An 11,369-nucleotide genomic window follows, 5' to 3' on the forward strand; every position below is an offset into this window, starting at 1 on the left:
ACATGACAGACGAAGGTCTTCTAACTGTACTCGAGAGACTTACGTCCACATTTTTCCGAATAAAATGTTACGAACAAAGTTGGCAAGGGGAGGGGAGAGTTACAACACTCTTCTTTGAAATACAACCATTTGGGGAAAAAAGAGGGATTTTATTTGAACTGGAAACAGAAAAAGACGAGTACAAAGAAGAAGAAAAGATAGTCTGAAACTGGGTTTTAGGAAATAATAAAAGTGTATAAATGAATATTTAATGAATGATACAGTATTTGTCACTCAATTGTATGACATACCCGGTTAACCTACTCGTAGCTCTACGAGAAATTAGAGGGTAGTTGACAAAATCGTGTGTCTGAATAATGAATAAACGTGTTGAACAAAATCACAAATTATACAGGGTAAACGAGACCTCCGAGACACATTTTAAAAATTTATTATAAATCAACCAATTCACATTAAAAGATTCGGTTTTGCACTAAAATTTTTATCATGGACTGGAGATTTTTATTAACTTTTTTGAAAAATTAAAAAGAAAACAGTTCATATTTCACCAACAGGTGGCCTTGTAAAACTAGAAACTCGGCATAATACACAAAAGGCAACATCAACAGTTTATGGCAATAAATTCGCGTTACATCAAACTATTACATTTCAATGTGTGTGAGCGCATGTTTCTAGCTCATGTACAAATTACATAGTTTTATGGAACGCGAATAGTGATAAGCATTCATTATACACTATCTATATTGCATTATTTTGGATGTCATGTAGGGTTTTGTGTTTTAAAGCGTCGCCTGGGAGTGAAATTTTAATATACTTTTTAATTCGTTCAAGAAAAGTACTCATTGCATGTTTTTTCATTTTTGCGTCAATTATTTGATTTGTTTTTAAATTTTGAATATTTCCAGGAGTTTTTTCGTCTACTCTGAATGTTTTTAATTTATTTTTAACTCATTTTGTTTAGTAGTTGATGGACGAAATCGGATTGTTTGATGTCTGGTATTGCAGAGAAGTACTCGCCAGGCAGTTGCAATGGTGATCCGTAGAGGATTTCGACAGAGGAGCATCCTAAACACTCTTTCACTGCGGATCTCAGGCCTAGAAGCGCTAATGGAAGAGCGTCAACCCAAGCTGCATGCGATTGGATTCGGCATCTTAGGGCAGCTTTCAGAGATCGGTGTTGTCTCTCGATGAGTCCATTCGCTTGAGGATGATATGCGTTCGTCTTGTGATGTTGGAATCCGAGGTATCTGCTTAAGGTTTGTAAAAGGTGACTCTCAAACTGTCTTCCTTGGTCTGTGGTAATCTTCTGTGGTATTCCAAATCTGGCAAACCAGGTCGCAATTAGGGCTTTGGCGACTGTTTCGGCAGTTTGGTCTGGCGGCTTCGATCCATCTGGAATATCTGTCTATTATCGTTAGGAGGTACCGTGAGCCTTGGCATAATGGCAATGGGCCAACTATGTTGAGATTGATGTGTTGAAATCTATTGTTCGGTACTTTGAAATCGGGCAGAGCGGAACGAGTGTGTCGGTGAACTTTACAACGTTGGCATGCAATGCATGCTCTAGTCGACGTTTAACAATCTTTTTTGATGTTGCGCCTTTAAGGAATTTGAAAGTGTTTTGTGCCAATTTTCATTTTCAAGGTCACGAGGTTAAATGAAAGGTCAAATTGGTTAATTGTTATAGATTTTGACTTTTGAGCATGTATAATTTAGTAAATATTTCTGCAAGTTTGTTACACTAAGGTTACATTGGTTCTTTAGGAACAGAGGAAGTTTAAAATGCTTGGTGTAAACTTTCAATTTTATTTTCCATGTCTCGAGGTAAAATTAAATTAAAAAATTGGTTATTTTTTAAAGTTTTTGGCAAAGTTTATTTTCTACCTAACCAATATTTTTAAAATTTTGATACACATGATATAATATTTTGTGAGATAGTTTCTGTAAGGTTTTTTTAACCTCCATTCTTCTTGTGGAATTTACTTGCGGTGGCGCTATTATAGCAGGTGGTGGCCATGCGTGTGTTTTCCCGCCAATAGTTGCTGTAGGATGGTAGTAGGATTGTGTTCTCATGTAAGTCATGTTAATATCTCTGCCTTACATTTATCGTTATTGTTTATCAGGAGTAGTTCATGCTTTCAAACGATATCTTTGCTTACATTCCCAGCATATTTTTTTATTGACTCGTATGTTTACTTTGAAATTTTAAATATTAAGTAGTGTTTTATGTACGACAGGGGTACAGATATGTTATTTTTGAAATTCCTATAGTGCAATAATATACGGTAATACATTGACAATTTTGCATTATAGGTGCAGGTGATTGAAGTGTGATGCAACATGGCTGAACGCCATGAAAGCAAGCGCCCAAAGTTAGGTGAACTATCCAAATTTGAAATATGTGTTGTGTGCGAAACCGGGATATGACATATTTAAGTGTCCCCAGTATCGGCATCGTATCAGAATTTGAAGGATTGTGTTACCACTAGGAGAAAGCTATCTGGAGCCTTACTTTGTGATTATAAACAAGAGACTCTCTCTCTCTCTCTCTCTGACATTCACTGCTGCAGAACTTGAAGAACTTGGGGCTACTTGGCACAGAAAGTGTTATCAACGTGTAGTGCACAGTGTTAAGATTCAACGTGCTGGAAGAAGGTACGAAAAGGGATTAGTGGATCATGATACAGGAACAATTACTACATTGACGGTTGAAAGACCAAAAAAAGTTGCTGATGAAAAGAAGCTGGCACTCTAGTAATAGTGATAACACGCTATCAAATGACAGGTGAATGACAAGGTCGGTCATGTTTGGATATAGCAACATGCAATATCCCTGAACGAAAGTGCTGAATCATTATGAAGGAGTAGAGAAATTGATTGTTGTGTCTACAGAAACAATAGTTCAATCTAATCACATGGGTGTCAATTACCAGAAAATCTGTTACGAAGAAGCTGACACGATACTAATTTATTATGCCATTCATGCTGAAAAATTGGAATATATACTGCGTATATTATCTCCGGACACAGTTGTATTTATATTTGCATTAAGACGATATCCACTTTGGGAACGAAATCTCATGCAATAACTGGAATTGCAACCACAAAACGAATTGTTGCTCTCAAGCCGATATATGATCGCCTTGGAGCAGAATTAGTTGATGCACTTCCTATTTGTCACCTCTTTTGAGGCAACGGAAGTAAGGTGCTTTGCAGCAGTCCGGGGTTGTGTGTAAGCGGTTCTATCTATCTATCTATCTATCCTACTTTTCACAGTTCCACTGGCTGTGACACGACAGCCAGGTTTAATGGGAAATTAAAATTAACATGCTGGCGACCTTTCTTAAAGCTTGAATCACATGTTGTTGAAGTATATACGCCACTAGGAAAGGAAAAAAAAGCATTTATTGGATACATATTTCAGTGCTCTAAAAGAACTGCCAGTTATACAGATCATATAAACAAATAACTAACGTTAAAGATTGTTTGCCTATGTTTAAGAGACAGCAAGCTGAATCAGAAAGTTTACCTCCAACTCAAGTCGCACTTAAACAGCACACACTTAGAACTCCTTATCAAGCTTTAGTTTGGGTCAATGATATCGAACCGATTCCAGCTGTGCTTAGATTAAATTCGTGCAAATTTCTGATCACTTTAGTGCGGAAAATATCAATTTTTACAAAATATTTGTAACGTTCATGTATTTGCTACAACAACAATAAACTTCTTAAGGAGTCACGTACATTTTAACATGGGGAAAAGTTAAAATATGATTGAAATACTATTCAACAGTTGATTTATTAGGAAACTTGTCCCCACAAATTTTTTTGACTAAATATGCTATCTTATGCGAGTATGAAATTTTATAGATATTTATAACACTTATGTTTTTTTGAAAATTTCAAAAACATTCATTATATATATATATATATATATACAGGGTGGGCAAAAAGTCCATAGAAACTTTAAAAATAGATAAACTCCGGAAAAATAACGAAAATAAAAAAATGGTTTGCAGGGTTAGCATCGCTAGGTCACGAAAATGTTTTTTTAAAACCGGAAAAAACTCATAAAACAGCGGATAGATGACACCGGTGAAGTGGCATCGGTGGAAATACGCAAATATGACGGTGATAAGAACTTTCGCTGCTAATCCACAACCAGTTCACCGTTGTAAAACGTGTATATGAAAAAGGATGCTGAGTGCGAAGTATGAAGCTTTGTTGGTGAAGTTGTTTTACGTGAACCAAGTATCAACGACTATAACTTTGCGTAAATTACGAGTTTAGAAGAATGTGAGGATTGGACAAGGGTCATTAACAGCGACAGGCCTCATAAAGCTTGCTTAGCGGTTTGAGGAAATTGGAACGCAGGAAGATCGTGTACGAGAGCCGTTCGACCATGTTAAAGAAAGGCACGTTCGCAGCGTGTTGCAACCGAAATGGAAGCGTTAGCGTCCAAATCAGCTGCAGTTACCAGCAGTGCTCGTGAAGCTGAGACGCTTGGGCTTACCACCATCCTCAACACGCAATATTCTTCATGGAATCCTTGATCTGTACCCATACAGATTGCAGTCGTGCCATGAACTTTTACCAGCGGATACTGTACAGAGGGACACATTTGTGAGGTACGTTTTTTTTCCAAAATTGAACAGAATCCTTCGTACCTGGGTCTTTAACATCTTGTGGACAGCTGAAGCTATTTTCCGCTTCATGGCGAGGGTTAATAACTGTCGCATCTGGGCGATGTCTAATCCACGTGAGTACACGCAGAAACCATAGCATTCCCCAAAAGTGACAGTGCGTTGTGGGTTCAAAGGTTCATTTATCATCGGACCTTTCTTCTTTGAAACGCAGCGTCCAGTAAATGGGTGGAAAAAAAGCTACGGTGAATGCGCAGCGTTATTTAACGCTAGTGCATGAGAAGGTCGGGCCATGTTTGCGTGAAAGAGATGCGCTTTCTACCGTTACGTTTGTGCAAGATGGAGCACCTAGTCACACTGCTACCCCGGTCAAGGCACCGACAGACTTCTGGTTATGGGAATATTTTAAATCCCGGGCGTATCGATCCGTCCATCCAATCTGTCGGAACTGAAAGATGCGATCCACCGAGCGGTGTCATGTATACATCCGGACTTGCTGCACTCTGCATTTGCTGGATTTGTGACTCGCCTGCAATGTGTTATCCCCTGTGGGGGTGGTCATGTGGAACACATACTTTGACCTTTGAAAACCAAACACACCCCGCTTCCCATCTCATTGAGATATCGAAGCGTTCCTGGAGGATGGGTGTGTCTGGAAATTTTATTAAATATCCTCAGAATAATGAATAAAATATTACATATAGATTGCACATATAAATTCACTTATAATCAATGTTCGTCAATGGACGTATCATAATATACGGAGGAAGAAATTAAAGAACTCCGAAAGGTATAACCGCCAGATCACGCTCATCTTATAGTAAAGAGTTGATTTGAAATCGTAGTATCGCCAAGACTAATTAAGATTAATTGTCTCTGGGATATAATCTCAATTTACAAGTTGATTAGACATTCGTCTGTACAAAATGTCGATACGCGCAACGTCGCTTGGCTCTCAGTAGGTGAGTTTCAGCGACGAGGCCGCAGATCGTATATTCTAGTAGGGTCCGGGTGAAAGGACCTAGCTGGTACATAGTCGTCATCAGCACCTCGTTTACGTTTCATGCCAACCCATTTGGTATGGATATGATGAAGATTTTTGTCCAGGAATTGGATCAGCTGGCGAAGTCGGCCGAAGTTGATGGGGCTCTGAAGTGGGACACATACTGCTGTAATAAACAATTTGGAGGCATTCTGTTCGTTATTTGCGTATCTTTTCTTTGACTTGTGTACGTCAGTGCCACCTATTGGCTGCTTTCTTAATTTTTTTTTCCTGTGTTAAAAATATTCCCATGACCTAGCGATGCTAACCCAGCAAACCGTTTATTATTTCGGTTATTTTTCCGGAATTCATGAATTATTAAACTTTCTACGGACACTTTTTGCCCACCTCGTACATATAGATATATATAAGTGAAAAATCTTTTACTGGAAATGTATGAGAAATCCAAAGTATGTGAAATTGTATTCAATAAATCAATGGCTAAATTATTTTATACAAATACAAATACAAATACAAATACAACGCCACAACAGGCAAAATGCCCAACGAGGTGGCTGATAAAAAGATGCCCATAAAAATATGGTTGTCATATGTTTCAAAAATACAGCAACCCAATTAAAAATGCAATTAACACAAATTACAAACAATATATACACATGATAAAATATTATACAATGCCCATAAAGAATACTTATGGTTGTCTTATTCTAAGAATGGATAGCTTCTCGATTTACCCCAACATGTTTATCGTATTTCTTTTTAAACGTGTCAATTGTGTTACAATTTACTACCTCCGGGGGTAAGCTATTCCATTTATTAACAACCCTATTGGAGAAAAATTCCCTGCGACGCCATAACCTTGCATTGTTCCTCACCAATCGATACTGGTGTCCCCTTGTAAAAGCAGTCGATTGGCGGTGTACTAAAAGTTCATGGTCCATCCTATCCATCCCATTGAAAATTTTGAACACTTCGATCATATCTCCTCGACACCTGCGTTCATCCAATGTAAACATATTCAAAAAATGAAGTCTTTCTTCATAACTCAAGCCCCGTGTGCCAATAAGGACACGCGTAGCTCTTCTCTGCACCCCTTCAACCAAGTCTATGTCCCTCTGTAGGTATGGTCTCCAAAACCTTACCGCATACTCCAGTCCAGGACGAACTAAGCCTCGAAAAAGCGGAAGAATGACTTTAGGAGAACGCGAAGAGACCTTTTTGAAAATGAGACCAAGCATTCTATATTTTTCACAATATTTTAACTTTTCCCCATGTCAACGGGTATGTGACCCCTTGAACAGTACAAATTTTACCTCGTGATTCACTATTATAACCCGCACGGTGAAAATAAAAATTGGCACCAAACATTTTTAAGTCCGCCCCCTCCCCCCCAATACTTTAAAATGCAACCTTATATATAACCTGGGTGTACAAAATGTACATAAACTTTCAGCAGGACCTTTATTTTCGACATATGCTCCTCTACGCTATTATAAATCTTTTCGGTTTTCCGATTTTATTCGATTTTCCGATTATATGCCTGGTTATGCGAATGTAGGACAGTTGGAACTTTATTCTCTACTCAATATAGTATTATGTACTAAAGTGAGAATTATTCAATTCTTCTCTGAATTAAGAAAGAAGCACTGTCGGTGAATTTATGCTATTCTTTCCTAATATTTCTCCGAGATATTTGAATCCAAATAGCTCAATAATCAATATTCTTGCACTTGGAAACGTGGAACTATTTTGTCAGCTTCAGGAAAGACACAACGACAAATGTTTAATAGGGTTTTTATGACAGGGTGTCCTAAAATATAAAAGTTGGCATTTTTATTTTGATAAATATAAATTCCCTTGTAATATGAATGACATATCTAAAGCTTACATGTTACTTGGATATTTTTTTTCTAATTCATGTATGCCTCTAGGATCTACTGCCCTGGATTTATTTACCCTGGGATTTTACCTTGTGTGTGTGAGCCGTATATTAACAATTCTAATAACAAGACCTACATATTAGCGCTTTCGCAGGCTCGCTGTAATTTTGTACTGGGTTGCAGCCGTTCCAACCACTACTGCTCCCTCTGTGGTGGGCGATGTCTCACAGATTTTTAACATTTCTTTTGCACCTGCCCTATGTTGATCTCCCTACGCGATCACCTTTTCGATAATATTCTCACCCATCCCTTTCCGATTTAATCAGTTTCTTGAATTCCCGGCTAAGTCGGGTTTCGATTTTCTCAATTTTGTAAAAATACGCATCGGGCAACTCTCGCTTGTAAATTATGCTTGTTTTATTCTTTCAACTGGTATTGCAATTGGTATTTTATTTGGTGATTTGATGTTTTTCTCACCAATGTTTTTAACGTGCATATATCTCAACTCACTTCCTCTTTCTCTGTTGTCCATTCTAATTTTGTGTATGTTTGTTCACAGGCTTCAGCTTAAATCAGAAATGAAATATTACTATAAGTACTATTAATTGGTGTATGTCTCTAGGATCAACGGTTTGCCAATAAAAAGTGGCAAGATGAATTATGGAATCACCTTGTAGAGTACCTCAATGCACTTTGCCGACGTGAAGGACAGAGTAAGAGGTATATATATATGAGAATTTGTTTTTTCCTGGAGTTTGAAAATATATCATATTCATTATTCTTTCTTCATTATAACGTACTGTTCCCTATACGTACGTCTCTGCAATCATTCTCTACAAAATGACACACGAACAGAAAATAAATAAAAATAAATGTAATAAGCATACAAACAAAAAATACAAACAAAATAAACGTTAGAGAAATTGTCAAATACAGAAGTACAGGTACAAGGAAGAAGACAAAAGAAGGGGGTTGTATTTTATGTACTGCAAGAGAAACAAGAGAAAGAATCCCCTAGTGTATGATTAAATTTATTAGGTTTGTCTTATGTCATTTGCTCCACAGACTTCACACCTGATTCCAAGAGATAAAATGGGACCTTCTTCGTTTTTAATGAATGCTGGAAATAACGAACAACTTTCCCAAAGGTCCAAATTGATTTTTTTCTTCAGGATGGACTGAAACAACGTTTATTCTGAGATTTCAAGTACAGTTTTGTCAAAGGAGTTTCTTGATGATTTCAATTTGTTAAATCTTAGCATACCTTTGTTCTTTTATGATTTTAAGAAACTTTTTATATAGCTTTTATTTTCAAATATCGTCACTTAATTATGTTGAATATTATAAAAACTCGTTAAATTTATGGCTATGTAGGAATCAACTCCAGTTATATGAAAAAAAAGACATACACTATAGCGATTGTTTCGTACAGTACACAATCATTAATCATGCTAGTTACTGTAAGTAAACTGTAGATGCTTAAGAGATGTTAGGGAGCCATGTTGTTCATATCAAAGCCTCTGATTACTCATTGTCGGCTTGGAAGCATTATACTAGACTGCACATTGATTACAAAGTAATGTCAAAATGCTACTACTAAATCACATATGTAACTCATCCATATTCCTCTGTGGAACTGCTAATTAATTGGTACTTGTTGGGATATGCTTGTCCGTGTTGTGAACCTAACGCGAAGCTTGTTTCTGTGTAATGCTCGTAGAGTGCTGCCATCTGCCACGTATTTTTCGCACTATGAGTGAAGTGTAATGATTGAAATTTTTACTGTTGTAGGCCTGTTGCTCTCTGCGGCGAGACATTTTAATGGGGAGATCGCCTTGCATAAGCATCTCGATGTTGAGAACCACAGAAAACCAACTTCAGCTGACCACCACTGTGGTGACGGTGGGGCTCGAATCCAGGACTGCGCGATGCGAGTCAGTCACTATTACCACTAAACAACCGCAGCGGCAATGGTAGTATGCTGAGTCATCGCGTACAAAAAATGAAAAGGTTGAAACCAAATATTATAAAACACTTCTGCAAGGATGACGTCACTCTCCGCTACCATACGAAGGTTTTTAACAACTGGCTGTTGCGAAAATATATATAATAAATATTAAAGCGAGAAAATTCAACTGCCCCTGCGGGGAATCGAACCCACGTCATTTCACTTTCCGGGTGAACGCCCTAGACCACTAGACTACAGAGGCATCGAATCTCTCAATCTTTCCTGGACGTTATCCTTGTATAAGTCGCCATCTGGTGGCAGCGTCAGCAGTTGTAAGCTTGGCCTGAGTCTGGTTCGGCCGTCCATGTACGGTACCTTTCAGCATGGCCCCCACATCCTGTAGCGGGGCCCCTAGGCTGGGATCTTTTGCGGGCCCCTCGGTCAGACTTTTAACGGGCCCCTTCTGCAGTTAATTTATAGCATGAAAAAGTAAAAATATGATGATAACCGTCCCGGGCCCCAGGGCTAGAGCCCTGTCAGCCCCCCCCCCTATGTGGGGGCCATGCCTTTCAGTGTACACAAGCTCCAAGGAAAGATTGAGAAATTCGTGCCTCTGTAGTCTAGTGGTCTAGGGCGTTCACCCGGAAAGTGAAAGGACGTGGGTTCGATTCCCAGCAGGGGCAGTTGAATTTTCTCTCTTTCCAAAATATATCTTCGCAACAGCCAGTTGTTAAAAACCTTCGTACTTATGTGTTCGTCTAAGCAGAGAAAATTATCGAACGGAACGAAACGAAGATCTTAAATTAATCTATCTCCAATACTTTCTTTGACCAACAGGTCCTAAGAAAACATACTTTGTCTTACGTAGATTATTTGATTTAAATTGGAAACCACATGTATTACCTATAGACAAATTGGCGTTTACTAACTCTGTAGCATGATTACGTTGAAAAGAACTTAAAGAATATATGCAAGCTAAAAGAGATTAAAGATGAACACAATAATAAATTAATGAATCGTGACGGAAGGATTAGCTCAGGATAAATAATTTCATGCAGCTAACACTGAAATATAATTATATTTTGAGAGAACTCGTGAGACACCCATCAACTGGAACGCTACTCTATAAAAAGAATTGGGGTTCGCAAGTTTTGACGTGAATGCACTCTTTGTACGTATTGTTACATTCATATGCATTGCGTGGTAGGTAATGTTATAATTAATAAGCGCTTGTTTCAGAAACCCCATAACGGACAAAAAATTCGAAATTTAGTTAATTCTGGTTTTTTATGGACGATTGATAGATGCTTCATTTGGTGCAGAAAGAAACCGAAAAAAATGTTTCGTAATCCCCCATTTTGCGTCCCTGAAATATTCGTTTAGTGCAGAATCCCCACAAGCGACATCACTCACGGGATTTCTGCGCTGAAAGAGGTAACAACACTGACGTTATTGGTGGGTTCTATCAAATGGTAAAAAGAGTGAAGAGACCATTTCTGATTATTGGGTGTTTTGAAAGTTTGTTTTGAAGATTCTAGTGATTATTTACCGTTCTCTGTTTCCAAAGTTTGAGAAAAGTGTCCGGTGAATTGCCATCAGATGAGAAAAGGTGCCTTTAATCCAGGCACGTACAAACGTAGTATATTATACAGATCCCGAGTTAAGAAGATTGGTAGATGCTTCATTAGAGCAAAGGTTAAGGCCAAAGAATATGCCGCTTACAAAAGCAAGACAATCACTCAGAAAACTTCCAAAATCAATTGCAAATGCTCCGCCAAGTGTTTCAAACTTGCACCAGAGTAGTTCTACGTAAAATTTGGAGTAACTTCTACTCATTATGTATAAAGCAGAAACATACAAGATAAGTATATTTGAAAAGTGGTGGCAATGTTCATA

General features: G+C 38.0%; 1 non-coding gene across 1 annotated transcript; it reads left to right on the forward strand.

Moving 5' to 3' along the window:
• Positions 1–10,082: 10,082 nt before the first annotated feature.
• On the forward strand, positions 10,083–10,156 carry TRNAS-GGA (transfer RNA serine (anticodon GGA)). Its single transcript has one exon. It is a non-coding gene; the product is annotated as a tRNA-Ser (tRNA).
• The last annotated feature ends 1,213 nt before the right edge of the window (positions 10,157–11,369 follow it).

This window comes from Pholcus phalangioides, unplaced genomic scaffold (assembly GCF_987345545.1).
Source record: "Pholcus phalangioides strain wild (caught in Gottingen) unplaced genomic scaffold, Ppha-v1.0 ptg000006l_1, whole genome shotgun sequence".
NCBI lineage: Eukaryota > Metazoa > Arthropoda > Arachnida > Araneae > Pholcidae > Pholcus > Pholcus phalangioides.